Here is a 9,218-nt window from a genome sequence, read left to right on the forward strand (position 1 = left end):
AAAGAAGTTTTCTGAACAACTGCTTTATGATGTGTGACTTCCACTCAATGAGTTACAGCTGTATTTCGTGGAGGTGTTTGCTACCCTTATTTCTGTGGCATCAGAGAACTCATATTTCGGATCCCCTTGAAGACTATGGGGCCAAAGGAAATATCCTCGTATCAAAATGAGAAAGAAGCTTTCTGAGAATCTGCTCTGTGTTCTGTGAATTCATCACACAGAGTTACAGCTTTCCCCTCCGGAATCCATTCGCTAAGACGGTTCTCGTGGAATTGGCAAAGTGATATTTGCAAGCCCTTGGAGGCCTATGATGAAAAAGAAAATATCGTCAGATGAAAACTGGATAGAAGCTTTCAGAGAAGTTGCTTTGTGATGTGTGACTTCCACTCACTGAGTTATAGCAGTATTTCCTGGAGCTGTTTGCTAGCCTTATTTCTGTGGAGTCTGAGAACTGATATTTCGGATCCCGTTGTAGACTATACGGCCAAAGGAAATATCCTCTGATCAAAATGAGAAAGAAGCTTTCTGAGAAACTTCTTTGTGTTCTGTGAAATCATGTCACAGAGTTACAGCTTTCCCCTCAAGAATCCTTTCGCTAAGACTGTTCTTGTGGAATTTCCAAAGTGATATTTGGAAGCCCACGGAGAGCTACGGTGAAAAAGGAAATATCCTCAGAACAAAACTGGAAAAAAGCTTTGTGAAAAACTGCTTAGTGTTCTGTTAATTCCACTCACAGAGTTATAACTTACGTCTCAAGGAGCCATTTGCTAAGCCTGTGCTTGTGGAATTTCCAAAGTGATATTTGGAAGCCCATAGAGGGCTATGGTGAAAAACAAAATATCCTCAGAGAAACCTGGAAAGAAGCTTCCTGAGAAACTGCTTTGTGATGTGTGACTTCGACTCAGAGAGTTACAGCTGTATTTCCTGGATCTGTTGGCTAGCCTTATTTCTGTGGAATCTGAGAAGTGGTATTTCATTTCCCTTTGAAGACTATAGGGCCAAAATAAATATCCTCCGATAACAAAGAGAAAGAAGCTTTCTGAGAAACTCCTTTGTGTTCTGTGAAATTATCTCACAGTTACTGCTTTCCCCTGAAGAAGCCTTTGGCTAAGACTTTTCTTGTGGAACTTGCAAAGTGATATTTGGAAGACCTTGGAGGGCTATGGTGAAAAAGGAAATATTCTCAGATGAAAACTGGAAAGAAGCTTTCTGAGAAACTGCTTAGTGTTCTGTGAAATCATCTCACAGAGTTACTGCTTTCTCCTCAAGAAGCCGTTCGCTAAGCCTGTTATTGTGGAATTTGCAAAGTGATATTTGGAAGCCTATAGAGGGGTAGGGTGAAACAGAAAATATCCTCAGAGAAAAACTGCAAAGAAGCTTTCTGAGAAACTGCTTTGTGATGTGTGACTTCCATTCACAGAGTTACAGCTGTATTTCGTGGAGCTGTTTGCTGGCCTTATTTCTCTAGAATCTGAGAATTTTATTTCTCTAAAATCTGAGTTTCAGATTTTCCCTCCAGAAGTCTTTCGCTAAGACTGTTCTTTTGGAATTTGCAAAGGGATATTTGGAAGCCCAGAGAGATCTATGGTGAAAAAGACAATATCCTCGGATGAAAACTGGAAAGAAGCTTTCTGAGAAACTGCTTTGTGATGTGTGACTTCTACTCATTGAGTTACAGCTGTATTTCATGGAGCTGTTTGGTAGCTTTACTTCTGTGGATTCTGAGAACGGATAATTCGGAAACCTTTGAAGACTATAGGGCCAAAGGGAATATCCTCCGATCAAAATGAGAAAGAAGCTTTCTGAGAAACTTCTTTGTGATCTGTGAATTCATCTCAGAGAGTTACAGCTTTCGTCTCAAGTAGCCTTTCGCTAAGACTGTTCTTGTGGAATGTGCAAAGTGATATTTGGAAGCCCATGGAGGGCTGTGGAGAAAAGGGAAATGTCCTCAGATAAAACTGGAAAGAAGCTTCTGAGAAAATGCTCTCTTTTCCGTGAATTCATCTCACAGAGTTACAGCTTACCCCTCCAGGAGACGTTCCCTAAAACTGTTCTTGTGGAATTTGCAAAGGGATATTTGAAAGCCCACAGAGGCCTAACGTGAGAAAGAAAATATGCTCAGATGAAAACTGGAAAGAAGCTTTCTGAGCAACTGCTTTGTGATGTGTGACTTTCACGTACTGAGTTACAGCTGTATTTGGTGGAGCTGTTTGCTAGCGTTATTTCTGTGAAATCTGAAAACTGATATTTCGGATCCCTTTGAAGACCATAGGGCGAAAGGAAATATCCTCCGATCAAAATGAGAAAGAATCTTTCTGAGAAACTTCTTTGTGATCTGTGAATTCATCTCACAGAGTTACAGCTTCCCCTCAAGAAGCCATTTGCTAAAAATGTTCTTGTAGAATTGGCAAGGTGATATTTGGAAGCCCATGGAGGGCTATGGTGAAAAGGGAAATATCCTCAGATAAAAAATGGAAAGAAGCTTTCTGAGAAACTGCTCTGTGTTCTGTGAATTCGTCTCACAGAGTTACAGTGTTCCTCTCCAGAAGTCGTTCGCTAAGACTGTTCTTGTGGAATTTGCAAAGGGATATTTGGTAGCGCATACAGGCCTATGGTGAAAAAGAAAATATCCTCAGATAAAAACTGGAAAGAAGCTTTCTGAGCAGCTGCTTTGTGATGTGTGACTTCCACTTAATGAGTTACAGCTGTATTTCGTGGAGCTGTTTGCTAGCCTTATTTCTGTGGAATCTGAGAACTGATATTTCTGATCCCTTTGAAGACTATAGAGCCAAAGGCCATATTCTCCGATCAAAATGAGAAAGAAGCTTTCTGAGAAACTTCTTTGTGATCTGTGAATTCATCTCACAGAGTTACAGCGTTCACCTCAAGAAGCCTTTCACTAAGACTGTTCTTTTGGAATTGGCAAAGTGATATTTGGAAGCCCATAGAGGGCTATGATGAAAAGGGAAATATCCTCATATAAAAACTGGAAAGAAGCTTTCTGAGAAACTGCTTTGTGTTCTGTGAATTCATCTCACAGGGTTGCAGCTTTCCCCTCCAGAAGTCGATCGCCAAGACTGTTCTTGTGGAATTTGCAAAGGGATATTTGGAAGCCCATAGAGGCCTAAGGTGAAAAAGAAAATATAATCAGATGAAAGGTGGAAAGAAGCTTTCTGAGCAACTGCTTTGTGATGTGTGACTTCCACTCACTGAGTTACAGCTGTATTTCGGGGAGCTGTTTGCTTGCCTGATTTCTGTGGAATCTGAGAACGCATACTTCGGATCCCTTTGAATATTATAGGGCCAAAGGAAATATCCTATGGTAACAAAGAGAAAGAAGCTTTCTGAGAAACTCTCTGAAATCATCTCACAGAGTTACAGCTTTCCCCTCAAGAAGCCTTCCGCTAAGAATGTTCTTGTGGAATTTGCAAAGTGATATTTGGAAGCCCATGGAGGGCTATGGTAAAAAAGGAAATATCCTCAGATAAAAACTGAAAAGGAGCCTTCTGTGAAACTTCTGAGTTTTCTGTTTATTCGTCTCACAGAGTTACAGCTTTCCCCTCAGAAAGCCGTTCGCCAAGCCTGTCCTTGTGGAATTTGCAAAGTATTATTTGGAAGCCCATAGAGGGCTATGGTGAAAAAGAAAATATCCTCAGAGAAAAACTGGAAAGTACCTTTCTGAGAAACTGCTTTGTGATGTGTGACTGCCACTCACAGAGTTACATCTGTATTTCGTGGATATGTTTCCTAAGCTTATTTCTGAGGAATCTCAGAACTGATATTTCGGATCTCTTTGAAGACTATAGGGCCAACGGAAATATCCTCTGATAACAAAGAGAAAGAAGCTTTCTGGGAAACCCCTTTGTGTTCTGTGAAATCATCTCACAGAGTTACAGCTTTCCCCTCAAGAAGCCTTTCGCTAAGACTGTTCTTGTGGAATTTGCAAAGCGATATTTGGAAGCCCAAGTAGAGCTATGGTGAAAAAGGAAATATCCTCAGATGAAAACTAGAAAGAAGCTTTCTGAGAAACTGCTTAGTGTTCTGTTAATTCATCTCACAGAGTTACAGATTTCCCCTCCAGAAGCCGTTCGCTAAGCCTGTTGTTGTGGAATTTGCAAAGTGATATTTGGAAGCCCCTAGCGGACTATGGTGAAATACAAAATATCCTCAGAGAAAACCTCGAAAGAAGCTTTATGAGAAACTGCTTTGTGATGTGTGACTTCCACTCACAGAATTGCAGCTGCATTTCGTGGATCTGTTTCCTAGCCTTATTTCTGTGGAATCTGAGAACGGATATTTCAGATCCCATTGAAGACTACAAGGCCAAAGGAAACATCCTCCGATAACAAAGAGAAAGAATCTTTCTGGGAAACTCCTTTGTGTTTTGTGAAATTATGTCACAGAGTTACAGCTTTCCCCTCAAGAAGTCTTTCGTTAAAACTGTTCTTGTGGAATTTTTAAAGTAATATTTGGAAGCCCATGGAGGGCTATGGTGAAAAAGGATATATCCTCAGATGAAAACTGGAAAGTATATTCTGAGAAACTACTTAGTGTTCTGTTAAATCATCTCACGGAGTTCCAGCTTTCCCCTCAAGAAGCCGTTCGCCAAGCCTGTTCTTGTGAAATTTGCAAAGTGATATTTGGAAGCCCATAGAGGGCTATGCTGAAAAAGAAAATATCCTCAGAGAAAAACTGGAAAGAAGCTTTCTGTGAAACTGCTTTGTGGTGTGTGACTTCCATTCACAGAGTTACAGCTGTATTTCGTGGATCTGTTTGCTATCCTTATTTCTGTGGAATGTGAAAACGGATATTTCGGATCCCTTTGAAGACTATAGGACCAACGGAAATATCCTCCGATAACAAAGAGAAAGAATCTTTCAGAGAAACTCCTTTTTGTTCTGGGAAATCATCTCACAGAGTTACAGCTTTCCCCTCAAGAAGCCTTTCGCTAAGACTGTTCTTGTGGAATTGGCAAAGTGATATTTGGAATCCCATAGAGGGCTATGGTGAAAAAGGAAATATCCTCAGATGAAATCTGGAAAGAAGCTTTCTGAAAAACTGCTTAGTGTTCTGTTAATTCATCTCACAGAGTTACAGCTTTCTCCTCAAGAAGCCTTTCGCTAACCCTGTTGTTCTGCAATTTGCAAAGTGATATTTGGAAGCACCTAGAGGGCAATGGTGCAAAAGGAAATATCCTCAGATTAAAACTGTAAAGAAGCTTTCTGAGAAACTAATTAGTGTTCTGTTAATTCATCTCGCCGAGTTACAGTTTTCCCCTCAAGAAGCCTTTCACTAAGACTGTTCTTGTGAAATTTGCAAAGTGATATTTGCAATCCCAGGGAAGGCTTTGGTGAAAAAGGAAAAAATCTCCGATGAAAACTGGAAAGAAGCTTTCTGAGAAACTGCTTAGTGTTCTATTAATTCATCTCACAGAGTTACAGCTTTTCCCTCAAGAAGCCGTTCGCTAAGCCTGTTCTTGTGGAATTTGCAAAGTGATATTTAGAATCCCATAGAGGGCTCTGGTGATAAAGAAAATATGCTCAGAGAAAAACTGGAAAGAAGTTTTCTGAGAAACTGCTTTGTGATGTGTGATTTCCACTCACAGAGTTACAGCTGTATTTCGTTTAGCTGTTTGCTAGCCTTATTTCTGTGGAATCTGAGAACAGATATTTCAGGTCCCTTTGAAGACTATAGGGCGAAAGGAAATATCCTCTGATAACAAAGACAAAAAAGCTTTCTAAGAAACTCCTTTGTGTTCTGTGACATCATCTCACAGAATTACAGCTTTCCTCTTAAGAAGCCTTTCGCTAAGACTTTTCTTATGGTATTTGCAAAGTGATACTTGGAAGCCCATGGTGGGTTATGGTGAAAAAGGAAATGTCCTCAGATGAAAGCTAGAAAGAAGCTTTCTCAGAAACTTCTTAGTGTTCTGTTCATTCATCTCACAGAGTTCCAGCTTTCCCCTCAAGCAGTCGTTCGCTAGGCCTTTTCTTGTGGAATTTGCAAAGTGATATTTGGAAGCCTATAGAGGTCTATGGTGAAAAAAAAGTATCCTCAGAGAAAAACTGGAAGGAAGCTTTCTGAGAAACTGCTTTGTGATGTGTGATTTCCACTCCCAGAGTTACAGCTGTCTTTCCTGGATCTGTTTGATAGCCTTATATCTGTGGAATCTGCGAACGAATATTTCGGATCCCTTTGAAGACTATAGTGCTAAAGGAAATATCCTCCGATAACAAAGAAAAAGAAGCTTTCTGAGAAACTCCTTTGTGTTCTGGGAAATCATCTCACAGAGTTACAGCATTCCACTCAAGAAGCCTTTCGCTAACACTCTTCTTGTGGAATTTGCAACGTGATATCTGGAAGCAAATGGAGGGTTTTGGTGAAAAAGAAAATATCTTCAGATAGAAACTGGAAAGAAAGTTTCTGAGGAGCTGCTTAGTATTCTGTTAATTCATCTCACAGAGTTACAGCTTTCCCCTCAAGAAGTCGTTTGCTAAGCCTGTTCTTCTGGAATTTGCAAAGTAATATTTGGAAGCCCCTAGAGGGCTATGGTGCAAAAGGAAATATCCTCAGATGAAAACTGTAAAGAAGCTTTCTGAGAAACTGATTAGTGTTCTGTTAATTCATCTCACAGAGTTACAGCTTCCCCCTCAGAAAGCCGTTTGCTAAGCATGTTTTTGTGGAATTTGCAAAGTGATATTTGGAAGCCCATAGAGGACTATGGTGAAAAACAAATTATCCTCAAGAAAAACTGGAAAGAAGCTTTCTGAGAAACTGCTTTGTGATGTTTGACTTCCACTCACAGAGTTACAGGCGTATTTCGTGGATCAGTTTCCAGCCTTATTTCCGTGGAATCTGAGAACGGATATTTCGGATCCCTTTGACGAATATAGGGCCAAAGGAAATATCCTCCGATAACAAAGAGAAAGAATCTTTCTAAGAAACTCCTTAGTGTTCTGTGAAATCATCTCACAGAGTTACAGCTTTCCCCTCAAGAAGCCTTTCGCTAAAACTCTTCTTGTGGAATTTGTAAAGTGATATTTGGAAGCCCATGAGGGCTATGGTGAAAAAGAAAATATCCTCAGATGAAAACTGGAAAGAAGCTTTCTGAGAAACAGCTTAGTGTTCTGTTAATTCATCTCACAGAGTTACAGCTTTCCTTTCAAGAAGCCGTTCGCTAAGCCTGTTGTGGAAATTCCAAAGTGATATTTGGAAGCCCATGGATGGCTATGGGGAAAAAGAAAATATCCTCAGATAGAAACTCTAAACAAACTTTCTGAGAAACTGCTTTGTGTTCTCTGAATTCATCTCATGCAGTTACAGCTCTCCCCTCAAAAAGTCGTTCGCTAAGACAGATCTTGTAGAATTAGCAAAGTGATACTTAGATGCCCAAAGAGGGCAATGGAGAAATAGAAAATATCCTGAGATAAAAAATGGAAAGAAGCTTTCTGGAAACTGCTTTGTGATGTGTGACTTCCACTCACTGAGTTACAGTTGTATTTAATGGAGCTGTTTGCTAATCTTAGTACTGTGGAATCTCAGAACTGATATTTCAGATCCCTTGGAATACTATAGGGCCAAGGGAAATATCCTCCGATAACAAAGAGAAAGAAGCTTTCTGAGAAACTCCATTGTGTTCTGTGAAATCATCTCACAGAGTTACAGCTTTCCCCTCAAGAAGCCTTTCGCTAAGACTGTTCTTGTGCAATTTGCAAAGTGATATTTGGCAGGAAATGGAGGGCTATGGTAAAAAAGAAAATATCGTCAAATAGAAACTGGAAAGAAGGTTTCTGAGACACTGCTTAGTTTTCTGTTGATTCATCTCACAGAGTTACAGTTTTCCCCTCAAGAAGCCTTTCGCTAAGCCTGTTGTTCTGCAATTTGCAAAGTGATTTTTGGAAGCCCCTAGAGGGCTGTGGTGAAAAAGGAAATATCCTCAGATGAAAACTGTAAAGAAGCTTTCTTAGAAACTACTTAGTGTTCTGTTAATTCATCTCTCAGAGTTAGAGCTTTCCCCTCAAGAAAGCTGAGACTCTTCTTGTGAAATTTGCAAAGTGATATTTGGAAGCCCAGAGAGGGCTATGGTGAAAAAGGAAAAATCCTACGATGAAAACTGGAAAGAAGCTTTCTGAGAAACTGCTTAGTGTTCTATTAATTCATCTCACAGAGTTACAGCTTTTCCCCCAAGAAGCCGTTCGCTAAGCCTGTTCTTGTGGAATTTGCAAAGTGATATTTGGAATACTAAAGAGGGCTACGGTGAAAAAGAAAATATCCTCAGAGAAAAACTGGAAAGAAGCTTTCTGAGAAACTGCTTTGTGATGTGTGAATTCCACTCACAGAGTTACAGCTGTATTTCTTTTAGCTGTTTCCTAGTCTTATTTCTGTGGAATCTGAGAACGGATATTTCGGATCCCTTTGAAGACTATAGGGCCAAAGGAAATATCCTCTGATAACAAAGGCAAAGAAGCTTTCCAAGAAACTCCTTTGTGTTCTGTGAAATCACCTCACAGAGTTACAGCTTTCACCTTAAGAAGCCTTTCGCTAAGACTGTTCTTATGGAATTTGCAAAGTGATATTTGGAAGCCCATGGAGGGTTATGGTGAAAAAGGAAATGTCCTCAGATAAAAACTGGAAAGAAGCTTTCTGAGAAACTTCTTTGTGATCTGTGAATTCATCTCACAGAGTTACGACTCTCCCCTCAAGAAGCCTTTTGCTAAGACTGTTCTTGTTGAGTTTGCAAAATGACATTTGAAGCCCTTGCAAGGCTATGGGGAAAAAGAAAATATACACAGATAAAGCCTGGAAAGTAGCTTTCTGAGAAACTGCTTTGTGATGTGTGACTTCCACTCACTGAGTTATAGCTCTATTTCGTGGAGCTGTTTGCTAGTATTATTTCTGTGGAATCTGAGAACTGATATTTCGGATGCTATGGAAGACTACTGGGCCAATGGAAATATACGTCGATAGAAATGAGAAAGAATATTTCTGAGAAACTTCTTTGTGGTCTGTGAATTCATCTCACAGAGTTACAGCTTTCCCCTCAAGAAGCCTTTCGCTAGGAGTGTTCTTGTGGAATTTGCAAAGTGATATTTGGATGCCCAGGGAGGGCTATGGTGAAAAGGGAAATATCCTCAGATAAAAACTGGAAAGAAGCTTTCTGAGAAACTTTTTTTTGATCTGTGAATTCATCTCACAGAGTTACAGCTATCCCCTCAAGA

At 40.0% G+C, this 9,218-nt stretch overlaps 1 pseudogene; it reads left to right on the plus strand.

The window, feature by feature from the left end:
- The first annotated feature begins 3,847 nt into the window (after positions 1-3,847).
- On the plus strand, positions 3,848-5,020 carry LOC112618007 (annotated as a pseudogene).
- The last annotated feature ends 4,198 nt before the right edge of the window (positions 5,021-9,218 follow it).

Source organism: Theropithecus gelada, unplaced genomic scaffold, assembly GCF_003255815.1.
Source record: "Theropithecus gelada isolate Dixy unplaced genomic scaffold, Tgel_1.0 HiC_scaffold_77, whole genome shotgun sequence".
NCBI lineage: Eukaryota > Metazoa > Chordata > Mammalia > Primates > Cercopithecidae > Theropithecus > Theropithecus gelada.